The sequence below is a fragment of the Pogona vitticeps genome, chromosome 4, assembly GCF_051106095.1.
Source record: "Pogona vitticeps strain Pit_001003342236 chromosome 4, PviZW2.1, whole genome shotgun sequence".
In the NCBI taxonomy this organism is placed as follows: Eukaryota; Metazoa; Chordata; class Lepidosauria; order Squamata; family Agamidae; genus Pogona; species Pogona vitticeps.
The window spans coordinates 154,769,250-154,782,905 of NC_135786.1; the positions used below are offsets into that span (position 1 = coordinate 154,769,250).

Below are 13,656 nucleotides of genomic sequence, written 5' to 3' on the forward strand. Positions count from 1 at the left end.
TGAATGAAACCAATGTACTGTAAAACTATGTCTTCCCCAGTACAGGCAAGGCAGAGAGGAGATGAATAAAGAAAAGGAAGCATTTCCACATATAAAGAACATGAGGATGGAAAAAAGACAAGTAGGGCACAGCCCTTCCCCCTAATCTACTTACATTCTACATGCAGGGGTCCTTAAAGTCGAACCCTCTATACTGTATTTGCCTAGAGTGATAAAGACACAGGTTTAAATTGTCTTCTGTCTGTGAGAACTAGGCTTACAGTCTGGCATCAAGAATACACACTGCTAAAAAGGTGACCTCATACAGGCAAGAAAGTTGTTTCTTCATTGAAAGGAAAGAGTGTTAAAACAACAACAGCACCCTGTACTGATGACTCTGAAATTGCCCAGCAACTAAAGCTGATCCCAATGTTCTGAGTTTTATGCTCACAACAAATTATCCACAGTAGTCAGTGAGCTACCGCATGCCATACCAGTTTTTACTTCCTGACAGTTATCAAGGGCAGACCCACATACCATATTTAGGAACCTTGAGGATTAGGGACTGTGCCCTCAACAGTATTTACTGCGCCACTGAAAAATTTTCTAGTTTACCTGCCCACCCATTCATTCCTTATGTCTCTTTGATTACCTGAAAGAAAAAAAGACCACTTTCCAGGAGCAAGGTAGTGATATGTAACAGGCAGACCACATTATCCTGCAATTAAAACCCAATCAGTACTCAATGGATAATTTGGGGAATTCCCCCCAATTTCAGCTTTTTTCCCTTCATAGTGTATTTTAATTTGCAACAATTATGCAAACTCGACCGCATACCCTGCTTAGTATTTCCTTCCGCACAAATGGTGGCTTTTAGGCTGCATAAGCAGTAAGTGACCCCTAAACATGGGAAATAACAGGAATGATTTACACTTAACCTACTGTGTTGGGCTTTTAAAAAAAAAAACTTGCCATAATAAAAGAAGAAATGAAATCACCTCTTATTGAACTATTTCTAGCATGTTTTTCTTCACCATTCATGAATCCTTTACCTTAATTTTCCTCAGCGAAGCTGGTTCTCCCAGTATGAGTCAACATTTGCCAAGTTCTTAGAAGCAACATACAGTACCAGCATTACTCAAGAGCTCCCAAATAAATACTGTTAATAACAGTTTAGGGGGTTAACACAAGGGCACCTGACATTGCAAAATATAAAATAATTTCCCATCAACAAATCAGGGGGATAGAAAAAACGGTGTGTGTGGTTTTTCAAAATAAAAAATGTGGCATAAAAAAATTTCAACTACAATATTAATAGCAACTTGACTCAAAATGAATCCTCGGGCAACAAACCTTATATTACCACAAACTTGTTAAAAGATACGATTAGGTATAAACAATAAACCAAGTTTTACCTTGTGGTTCCTATTTATGTAGAAGAAGAAGACTTTTAATTTAACTCTATTTTTACAGTCTAGTCTAGGCATGTTTACACTAAGTCCCACTTCCTTCCCATGCAACTGCCCATTAGATTGTGTCCTAAAGTAATGGTTTAAACTGGTTTTCTTTAAAATCAGTCCACACAGCAACAATTTCTTGTCAGTTACCAAGCAGATCTACTACAAAAAAAGATCTCAGTGCCTGAGTACACCTTTCACTCCATCTTCAGCTGCTTTTCTTTACTTCAAACATTCTACTTGCTTCATTGACCCATAGGGGAGGGTTTTCACAGTCATGAACTCCTTTCTCCTTCTGGGTAATCAGTCATCAGCCTTTCACGTGTTCTCCCTCACGTTGTCCCCACATCTGTGCTTAGCAAAACTAGACCAACCATTAAACAGAGGGAGGCACACACCTCAAATGTCAGGAAATGGTGGTTGCAGGCCAAAGCTGAGTGTCATATTGCCTGCCCTGCCCCCACACCCTTAACAAACTGGCCAGCTGCCTTCAGGTGTGGCAGTGGATAATGTCCTGTTGTCAGCACTAAGGTAAGATTGAACTGCCAATCTGATTAACTTTGCACATCAAGCAGGCACCACCTTGCCCTTCACCTCAGGCAACAAAATATAATGGCCTGCCCTTTGTGCCTAAGTGGCTGCATGAGGTCACATACTCAGCTGCAGCTGCATTTTCGCTTTAAAGTAAAAGAACAGCTTCAAATTAAATGTACGTTCCAGTTCCACCTTTGATTATTCCACAACACTTTCATTCTTAGGACTATATCAGTCAACCCACTGTACCTGGTAGATTGGTGTTACTGTGGAGGATTAGTGAAGCAGAGACCTAGCTCTGCATTGTGAGGGATTATTTGAAAGAGGTCATTTCTGCACCACAGCCACAGTAGCTAATACTGTAGCTAATACTTGGAAAACACTGCCTGTTTTTTAAAATCTCTTTTTGCATAACTAAGAAGTGGGAAGGATTTTGGTCAGAGACTCAAGTGCATTTGCTTTTTTAGGTCTTTGACATAGAGAGCGTGTAGAAGGGTGTTTGCAAAGCCTCTTGCTAGTTAGAAAATGTGGTATCAGCAAGACAGACAATTCTAGGTTGGAATCAGTCATGGAGGGCTTTCTGAATCATTTCTTGGTAGAGTGGCAAAATCTGCACAGATTGAAAAGTAAAAACAAGAAGAAAAAAAATCAGAGGACAAAGCTTCAGCCTGGGACCCAACTGACTGCAACAGCCTGAAGGGGACTTTTACATAGAAATTTAGCTACTTTGAATCAGTAGCAAGGACTACTTGAGAAGTGGTGGGTCTCAAGAACTAACAGACATGAGTATTGTGACAGAATTTGTCAAGACCGGATCCTGGAAACCTTCCGAGTCCTGACATGCCTCCACAGCTTGCAGACATGTCAATTTCTCCTCACAAATAAGGAAGGAGAGAAAAGGTACAAACGAGTGTCTGTCTGTGTAGATGTTTCCTAATTTCTGGAGCACCTTGGTATCCTACGAGAGAACTGTGACACAACCTTCCAGGGCCCCAAATATCACAGTTTTTTTTGAATGGCTCATTGCTATGGCCTTGTCTCCTACCCCATCTTTGCTGTCTATCAGTGAATGGCTGTGTGGCCCTCTGTCCTCTCACTCGCTCTTTCACAGAAATATGGTGGACTTATCTGGCTCAGAGGCTCGTGTGTCACTGCTTGGGCCTTCCCCGTTTTTGGGCAAAAAAACAAACAAAAACCAAGCCTAGATTAGGAAATGTATTTCAAAAAAGGAAACATGAAGAATCTCTTCCTCAGAGGAAAGGTGGTTGTAGGTGATCACAGAACAAAAGAAGGCTAATTGCCTTAGAACAAAGGAGTCGACAGCACGGATATCCGAACCAGCAGAGCCTAATGGCAACACCCTAAGAGCTCTTTTTATTGACTTAGCATGAGTTACATAGTATGTTGTTTTTGAAGCGGTGTAAGGGTGATTCCCATTTTTAACTAAATATTCACAGGGATCCTAAAAGAGGATGCAAGGAGGCATTTGGAGCCCTAGCTGGGCGAGGTGAGCTGCTTTGAATGCCTTGGGCGATGTTGATGTCAGGTCTCTGATGTCCCTGTTTGGGCACCAGATGTAGGTGATCACGGAACAAAGGAAGTCTAATTGCCTTCGAACAAAGGAGTGACCACAGGATGTCGAACCAGCGGAGCCTAAAGGCAACGCCCTGAGAGCTCTTTAACTATTAGCATGAGTTACATAGTACAGTATGTTGTAAGAATTCAGATAGGATACCAGTTACCTAATTGTAACCAGGATTCGCTGAAATAATTCTTTGATCTTATGCCTTACCTCTAAGCAAAAGGGCAGAATAAGGGGTTACTCTGCCTGCTGGCAGCTGCTGCTTCCTGCCAGGAGTGTATGCACATCACTGCAACAGAATGCAGCTACAACCCTTAAACAGAAGTTTCCCACAGGTGGTGGTGGGTTTTATACCCTTATAAACATTAACTGTTTCAAGAGCAAGAGTAAAATTGGGCTATTTGGAGAAAATGACCTTCAGTCCTCAAAAAATCTGAGTAATAGCTGGTCTAAATTGCAATTACATATTTATTGATTTATTTATTTGAAGATGTAAGTTTTACCCTCTGCTGCTCAGGACAGATTTCAGCAATTTAAAACCACAATGTCATTAAATCTAATTAAAATACAGATTAAACATAATCTTATGCCATGGTATAAGGTATTCTACAACACTGCGGTGCCAGATCTTATATCTTATTGCTATCAACCATCCACCCAACAAAGGCAGGACATAGAGAAAACACTCTCTTGATCTTAGCAAACAAAATAATATGATGCAACTACTAAAAATGAAAACTAAACACAATAGGGCAGGAATGCCTATAATTTCTGCTCCATGAGAAATATGCTAGCCAGTAAATTTGATCTGGCTTCATGAAATATCCCCACCTCACACCAACAGTGGTTTCCAACCCTGGGTAACCCAAGTGTTCTTGGACCACAATTCTCATAAACCCTAGCTACCACAGGTGGTGGTGAAGGTTTCTGGGAATTGTTGCTCAAGAATACCTGGGTCATCCAAGGTTGGGAACCACTCCTCTAACTCATGCCATTTTAAGCAACCAGTGCAGAGACCTTCTTCAATAGAACATCACCAATTTAAGCAAACTGTGTGGCCAGAGCTTAAGCTAAGGGTTATCAATATCTGTAAGCTCAAGGGTCCCTCTTCTCAGATACGATCCAGAGATGTATTTTATTACACCAAGTGACTGAGGAGTGTGAAGAAATTTCTAAGGAAAGGGAATGAAACTATACATTTACATATAGATTTATATATTGTTGCCAGCGTAAAGAAATTTCTGTGACAGACACCTTTACCAGAATTCAGTATTTCTTAATAAAAACCTATTGTTCTTATTTTTAATATAAAATTATTTTATTATATATCTGCATTTCTTTAGTTTTTATTTTATTTGTTTGTTAAAAGAGTTTTGAATACTGGTAACAGAGAGCTGGGGAGACATAAGGTTGGCAAAAAAAAAATGCAAAAGGGGAATGGATGCCAAAAAGGTTGGGAACAGCAGTTTTACAGACTCATATGGTCAAGCTGAAGCCAACTAGCAATAAGGCCCTCACTGTTTTGGCATTTAGGCACATCCTGAAAATGACACATAGATTCCAAGAGAGAAATGTGACATCAAACTATGAAGCCACCTTATTTTTCACTACTTGAAAATGTTTTTGACGTTCACCTGTGAATGAGACTCTGGGCAGGCTTTGAAAAATATCAGGGCCTCCTAGGGACAGATAAATTGTGTCAGAGGCCAAATATACCTGAAGGACAACAAATTAGTCATCTCAAATGCATCTCACCACCAGAGGCAGAGAAAAAATTGATTGGGAAATCTTCATAAAACCTGCTACACCTCAGAGTGGGCCCTCCTTCAAAAGGGTCAAGACACAAAGAATGGCTGCCCTCTCTGACAATTAGGATGGCAAAATTTGGAAAAGGTGGTGCAGTTTAACACATGCTCTTTCTCATAGAATTTGTATGGCTGTCTCATGCAATAGGATGTGGTTGGAGGCACAGGTTTCCCAACCTTGGTTCAGCCTTTTAATATTAATAGGGAGCTTTTATTCAGGAAATAACAGATAACTGTAAACTAGATAAAATATGATAGATGTACAAAATACACTTCCAGAGAACATAGGGAAGATTTCCTACCCAGGGCACCTTCACTTGCTGCCGTTTAAGTTCCAGATATATACAGAGAATGTGCCATCTGTATCTTCTAGTTCTATGAAGCACTACAATGCACATGCATACACAATAGTGTCTAAGTAGAAGCTGTGCTACATTCTAAAGATACCATGGAAGCGAAATCAGGCAGAAGAGAGGGAACCCAAATAGACCCTTTGAGTATGTTGGGTCACTGCAGAGCTTGTCTATGTTTATCTGTACAGCCTTGTTTCCTATACTGTACTCACATATGCCTTGATCAGACTGTTGGCACTTACAATGAAATGGTGGCCGGGGGGGGGGGTCTCAATAAATGGCTCGCTTCCTTCTCACTTTCACCTTTATCATTTATTTTGTATAAAATATTTACATCCCATTTTTCTCCTGAAGGAATGAAGGTGGCCCCAATTATTTCTGAGAATCTCGTGTGGTCTTTGTGTACTGAAATTGGCAGACTAGCAGTGTACAGTAGCTCCTACATATATTTATGGTATTTTATCTAGTTTACAATTATCTGCTGTTTCCTGGAAAACAAAGCTTCCTATTAGTATTAAAAGGTAAAACCAAGGCTAGGAAACCTGTGTCTCCAATCACATCCTATCACATGAGATAACCACACAAATTCCATGAGAAAAGCAACATTAAGGGATACTCTTGCTACGATAACTTTAGTCCTCACACAGAAGCTAAACAGTCAGTTGCAAAGAGATATCTCATATGTTAGAGAGCTAAACCAGGATATTCTACATGAGCTGAAACCAAGTTAGTCAAGAGGCAGAAAACCTAGTAAGGACTTTTTTTGCTCATAACTCCAAACTAAACTAAATGGTAGCTTAGCATTGGCCGTATGATTAACAGTGAGCCTCAAATTTCTCCATGCCTTTGGTGGCTATCTTAATTTATTGAAAAAGTCAACTTCAAACCATGAGGAATAAAGCCACCTTGTCCCAACAACCAGTTTGCAATTTCAGTCCAACACTACACTACGGTTACTCTGAAATGGAAACAGAAACATCCAACGTCATCTCACTCAAAACAAGAGAAGGGAGGGAGAAGTGATTTGCCGCCGTTTACATTTGTAACAGTAAACTATGGTTTAGCGTTATGTGAAAATGCAGACTATGTCTTAGTGCTGAGCTGAAATCCTGTTTGTAGCTCAAGCAAAGTAATACCTTTCTGTCAGTTCCTTCCTGGTAAACAAAGTGCCACTGCTCTGATTCTCAGGGGAGACATATATGCACATGCTGGTTGGTGCAGGAATGCACCCCTGAGAATTGCAGCAGGGTACTTTGTTTTCCTGGGAGAAACAAGCAGAAATCAGTTTATACTATGAACAGGACTTCCCCCATCCACCCATATTAAGTTTAAGATACATCTTCGACAGTTCTTATCTATTCTAAAATGTACTCAACCTATTTATATCCTGCCTTTCCTCCCCTGAACTTATATATCAGGTTCCTGAATGTTTTCCCCCATCCAGATCCCAATGAAGAACCAGATCAGAGTCAGCTTCAGCAAAGTTGCTCCATCACATGCACTGGTGACCCTTAATACCATTAATGTTAATGAAAAACATTTCATTGACAATGAAGGGGAACAATCACAGGACAACCTTTGGCCTTGTGATTTATACAAACACACAGTTAAAAGGAACCAAGTCTGATAATCTTACCAAAATGTCCAATTCATTTATGTATTATAAGGCTGTCTACAATTTGGTGATGTGGACAAGCTCTTGTGAATATCCCAAACTCAAAGAGACATTGGAAAACGCTGACTTAGCCAACTAATTGAAACTGTTAGAATTCATGGCCGGGGGCAGGGAGGAGTCAAGGGGAGAAAACGAAATAGCTGAACTACAAGAAATTCACAGATTTCAACAGAGACAGCAAGCACTGATATATAAATACCAAGGTTCACCAAGTTTTGGATTCCTGATAAAATATATTCATACCTATACATTTCTACTATCTTGTATCTATCTATCTATCTATCTATCTATCTATCTATCTATCTATCTATCTATCTATCTATCTATCTATCTATCTATCTATCTAGCTAGCTAGCTAGCTAGCTAGCTAGCTAGCTAGAGAGAGAGAGAGAGAGAGAGAGAGAGAGAGAGAGAGAGAGAGGTCACTTTTTTCAAAAGGCTGAATTGAGAATTATTTCCCCGTTTTCCCTAATGTGGCCCAAACCCTTTCAGATTTGGAGCATATAATCTATAAAGAGCAATTGTCACTGAAGTCCTATGTATCTTAATGCCGTCTGTGCAAGAGCAGTACTCTGGAAAGTGCCCCCGAAGTTTTTCATTTCCCCTGCTTTCCTTGACAGCTGTAGAAATGTCACCTTGGAAAAGCGGCAGCTGTTAGGAATTATCCACTTAGCTGAGCTCTCTCCCCCCCCCCCCCTTTAATTTTATTGCAAATGAAGGCACAAGGTGGGAAACGGAGCATGGAAGGAGGGGTGAAATCTTGGAGGGGCTCCCCCTCCTATATGTTTTGCACAGATCCAGGTCTAGTTACCACCTTAAGAATGAGAGACAATGAAAACTATTATAAAATTCCCCTGTTCTTCCTATTAAAAGGTTCCTGTTAAGACAGCAGTGGTTAAAAAGATGCAAGCAAACTCAAACAAATGCATACATTCAATGACAAGAAAACTATTTTAAGAAAAGCAATGAAAGGAGATTTGATAATAATCTTTCCTACCACTATATCAAACCAAAGGAATAATTCAAGAGGCCATGAGCATAAGCCTATCAAAAGGAGACCATTCACTTTGAAGAAGGGCAAAGACAAATAACATGCTGTTACAATTTGCCAAGGCATGGATGAAATAAACTCATGAATTGAAGGCATTTTGAGTTTAATAAACAATGAAAAAACCAGCCCTTTTCTGTATTTCCTTTGCACACACCCTTTTCTACCCAACCCTCACAGCCTCAGCAACTTTACTGCATTCAAATCTTTCACCGGTTTCAAACATATTCCACTCAAACAATTAATTGGTTCCCCCCCAAAAAAGTCACTTCAGTGACCTGCCTGTTGGAACAAACAATATAGCTATTATCATTAGTTTACATTTTCAAACCCTATTTGATTTCATTATATATCGTTTTATTTAACCAGGGAGGGTCTGTTTTCCCCCTTTTTTAACAAAAACAGAATGTATTGCCATAAATAGATGGACCACAAAGAAAAAATTAAAGTTGTTCTAATTGCTTATTTATTTTGCTCTAGTCACAGCTGGAAAAAAAATGCATTAGCCCCTAGCATCCGTCAAATTGCTGCATGTTTGCCTCTGTTGGCAGGCATTTTAAACGAATAAGAGACCAGTCTCTACTTCATTTATGTGTGTGTTAATGAACTAGAGGACTCGGCGTCGCTCACTTAAAAATCAATGGTGATGCAACCACAGACATAAAATCGAGTTCAACAAGATGTCCATGCAAGGCAGAGATAGCAGCACTAACACAGCAACAGATATTGGAACATATTTTTGGTGGAATTACCTGAATCTCTCATTGTGTCTGGCTCATCCCCTTCTGCATGATGATGATACGAAGGGGGGGGACGACGACGTTCAGCCGCTTGCAGGCAGGAGGCGACAACCAGGAAGCACAGTTGTGACAGAGCTTTGTTCTGCCTGCAGTGAATTACAGGAAGCCAGGGTTAGACAGCAGCAGCAGCAAATTAGGAAATCAAAGTACTGTATACTTTTTTGCTGGGAAATGCACACTAATTGGAGATGGCGGGGAGCGACTGACAGGGTATATGTTATTGCACGATTGCAAATCCCTCCATTTAAAGAACATGCAAGTTTCTCATGTATGTTCCCCTATCTCAGTGTCACTCTCTTAGGAAACTGCCTATCCTTTAGCAATACAAACCCCCCATGCCAGTGAGAGAAACAGACACCCTGTAGCTATTACAGATTAGAGTTGATGTGGATGGAATATAGTTGTCTAGATGCAGCTATATATAAATACAGCCACCAATCAACTTGCATAATCAGATGCTGTGTTATTCTCACCTCTACTCTTTTGCAAGCTAACCACAAGCTTTCTTTAAAAAAGAAGAAAGGAAGCTGAACCAAAAAGTGTGGTTTGTAAAAAAAAACAAAAGCCTTACCCCTCCTAACCATGAGGAAACATGCAAACCCCTTCTCTCACTTCTTTTTTTTTTTTTTTGGCAACCCGCAATGCTCATCTCTACCCCTCAAGCTCCTTGCTCTTTCGCCTTGCCCTTCCTGCGATCACTTCACCCCTGTCAAGCACAATCGGCCAAATGAAAAGACCTCAACATCTGTCTCTTCTTCTCCTGACCCCCCTCCTCCCCCCCTCGAAGAGACGGGGGGGGGGGGAGAATGGGAAATCCATGCTGGAGGTACAAAAGAAAACACACTACACCAACCCCCACCCCACCCCCAAATCTGCAGCTGGTTGGTTTACAGGCATCATCACCACCAGCAGCAGCACCTCTTCTCTTCCCCCCCCCCCCCCCGCTTTCTTTACAAGCTGGGAGTGATTTCTTACGCCGGGGGGTGGGGGAGAGAAGAGATGTATACTACCGTCCTCGCTGCCAGAGAATGAGCAGGGTGGATGGAGGTGGAGGATTGTTCTTTCACAGATTTGGCCGAAGCTCGAGGAGGCATTTAAGGACATCCCTCACCACATCAACGCGCGCACACGGTCTTGCCAGTGCTCAACCCCTTTTCCCAGCCCTCCTCCCCAGTTTACAGCCTCGATGCAACATCTTTTATATGCCTCCTCTTCGGTACTTCGTCGCAGGCGGCTTCTTTCCTCCTTCTCCCCCCCCCCCCACCTCCACCACTCTCACACTCCCCTCTCCCTGCAAAATCAAGCCTAGGAGACACACGCACACAAAAGCCAGAGAGGTGGAAGCACACAGATCAGGCAGGTTTACAGTCCCCACCCTACATTTTAATGAAAACCTGGTATCAGACACAGCGTACGATCAATTCCCCAACAGCAGTCCCCTTACCCCGTCCGATGCCGCTTCTCAAGACCCTACAGCACAGGAAGGACATTCAACAGTTTGGATACAGAGGCTAAAGGGTTACGGGGCGCACACGGCATACTCACTGGCCGGCTGCTGCGTGGACGGATGGATACTATACGTTACCCCAATAAAAAACAAAACAAAACACTACCTCCTATTACCAAAGCAAGCCGGCTTGCAAGCTCCGACCTCGAGGCTCCTTTCGCCCTCCCGCCCCTTTTCCCTGGTTTTGTTTCTCATGGAAAAAAAAGAAAGCACACACCTCTCCCTTGCACGACTCCAGCCCCACAAGCGTCCCCTGCAGCCTTTGCCTGAACCACCCTCGGCGCACACATTGAAGAAGGACGAGAGAGAGCGCGGGTTTGTTTGGGGGCGGGGAGGAGGGGGGGGAGAAAAAAAGGCTCGAAATGTTAGGCGAGCGGCGGGAGGCGGGGCCAGGAAGCCCCGCCCCCGGCCTTCAGCCCCGCCCCCTGGCTGAGAGAACGGTTCGCTTTTCCGCACCTCTCCGCCTTACCTTTCGTCTCCAGGTCTCCCCCCCCCCCCACGCGCACAGACCTCGGCTGCTGTTTCCCGCCATTTCCGCCCAGGTCTCGAGGCGGCCGTGCAGCCTGCGACCTAGTCCAAGGAGGCAGGGGCCTTTTTTTTTTCAGAGGCGGGGGTCTGGTGAACTGGCACCGTGAAGCACGAGCAGATTTATTTGCGTTAACATAAGCTTTTGGGCAGGTAGGGTCTACTCCTCCAGAGGCATGCAGTATTATTCTCCTCCGTCGTACAGACCCATACACGAATAAATGTATGCACAGGGCTATATGGTATTATGGGGAAGATGGTAGTGACTGCGAAAAAGGACAATCTGCAGTTTACTAACGACGGATGATTATAAACGGCCCCAATAAATTAAAGCGTGCTGAGTTGGATGCAGCCTTAACTCGCGCGTGGAACAGACTCGCGGAAATCGGTCCATGAATTGTTAATCGTGATGAAATCCCATGGATTTCAGTGGGCCTGCTCTAAATGGGACTAAACTTTATCCAAACGAGTCCTTACTTAATTTTTTTGCAGACACCCCACAGTTCAGTTGTAAAACAGGCAGACGTTCAATAGGCAATGCCCCATCACTGTTTTACCCTTGTGGTTTGGAGGCATAGCAGGAAAGCTGCTGTCTTTGGAAGCTGCATCCTCTTAAGGAACATTAACGAAAATAAAGGAGAGCAACCCTGTGCATGCATGAGTACAAGGCATCATCACCCTGTGCCAAGTTTACAAATGAAGCACTGGTGCCTGATGCCAATGTTTTGGAAAAATCATCTTTCTTACAGCATTCTGCTCTCAAAACACTTCACTGGTCTCCAGTTGGAGCTGCTGACCTCCCCACTGCCACCATTTTTTATGAGCTCCACCCGCAGTCTGAGAGTCAACAAGTGACACTCTCCCCATTGCTTTACCTACAGGCTGGAAAAAAGCAGCTGCCTGCAGCATTTCAGATACCCTGACACTATCCTGTAAAGAATCTCTGTAGCCCACCATCATTCAGGAGGAGACACAGAAATTCTCAACAAGGCAGGAATCATGTAGTTTTGATTCTGAGGCAGTGGCTACTTGCCATTATGAACCTGTTTTCAGTACAGTCCCTGCCATGAGCATAATCTGTAGGAAAACATTAATCTCAACGTACAGTAAAATAGACTGTGCCCTTTGCTTCACTGTTCAAAATCTTATCATGGGCTAGTTGTTGCAGTTTACCGTATTTTTCCGTGTATAAGACACCTCCATGTATAAGATCCCCCCCCCACTTTTCTAATCCAAAATTAAGAAATCTAAGTGGGGCTTAGCAAGTGTAGGGGGGAAAGGGATCAAAGTGCTGCAGGATCGCTTTGATCCCTGCTTTCCCCTCCACTTGTTTTTGTTCTCTCACGTGGTGGCGCTGTGGGCTAAACCCCAGAAGCCTGTGCTGCAGGGTCAGAAGATCCGGCAGTCGTAAGATCGAATCCACGCAACGGAATGAGCACCCGTCGCTTGTCCCAGCTCCCGCCAACCTAGCGGTTCGAAAGCATGCAAATACGAGTAGATAAATAGGGACCACCTCGGTGGGAAGGTAAACAGCGTTCCGTGTCTAAATCACACTGGCCATGTGACCACGGAAAGATTGTCTTCGGACAAAACGTTGGCTCTATGGCTTGAAGAGCGGGATGAGCGCCGCCCCCTAGGGTCGAACACGACTGGACAAAAATTGTCAAGGGGAACCTTTACCTTTACCTTAGCTTACTTCCGTGAATAAGGCGACCCTCAATTTTTAGTCTAAAGATTTTAGACAAAAGTATACTCTTATACATGGAAAATATGGTAATTCTGTGTGTGCATATCTGTTTGTGCCTTTGAAGTAGTTACCTTGTCATAATTTGCTTCAATAGGGGGTGGGCATCTCAGAAGAACAAAGGCACCATTTGAGGGCTTGCCCTCCCAAATGGTGAGGTTACAGGGGAAAGGTTTTGCCCCAAGAGGCAAATTTACATATTTCTATTATGCAAATAAGTCCTTATGTGCTGTAAATGGGGAACTAAATGGTAATGAAACCCTTTCTAAAAAGCGGAGCTTAATCTCTTTTTGAAATGTGACTGAAAAAGCTCCTCACACCTCCTGGTGACTCGGGTTTTTTAAATAAAAAATTTAAACATTTGAGGCTGTGCATGCTGTAAGGATACAGAGGATAGAATGACAGACTAGGACTCTGGAGAACGGTTTGAATCTCCACATGGACGTGGAAACTTACTCGGAGTATGGAACTGGTAAAACCACTCCTTTTATGTCTCGTTTACCTTGAAAGCCCTATTAGGGGCACTGAAACTTGGTTCTGACTTGACAGCATAGAACACACACACAAATAAGTAATATAATTTTACTGACTATTGTTCTTCAAGTATGTCAAACATTCCAAAACATATTAAGAATTACTATTTGCAA

The 13,656-nt window shown here is 42.7% G+C and overlaps 1 protein-coding gene across 6 annotated transcripts in view; it reads right to left on the minus strand.

Moving 5' to 3' along the window:
- RNF152 (ring finger protein 152) overlaps positions 1-11,099 on the minus strand; it is a 54,456-nt gene extending 43,357 nt beyond the window's left edge. Inside the window, exons 1-2 of one of the 6 annotated variants that reach the window (XR_013545150.1) lie at positions 10,958-11,099; positions 9,186-9,319 (exon numbers count right to left, since the gene is read on the minus strand). The gene's annotated coding sequence lies outside the window, so the exon portion shown is untranslated. Of the gene's footprint in view, positions 1-9,185; positions 9,320-9,804; positions 9,946-10,243; positions 10,455-10,778 lie in introns of those variants that run through there. The other 5 variants (XR_013545151.1, XR_013545152.1, XR_013545154.1 and 2 more) reach the window with 5 other exon arrangements.
- Between the last annotated feature and the right edge of the window lie 2,557 nt (positions 11,100-13,656).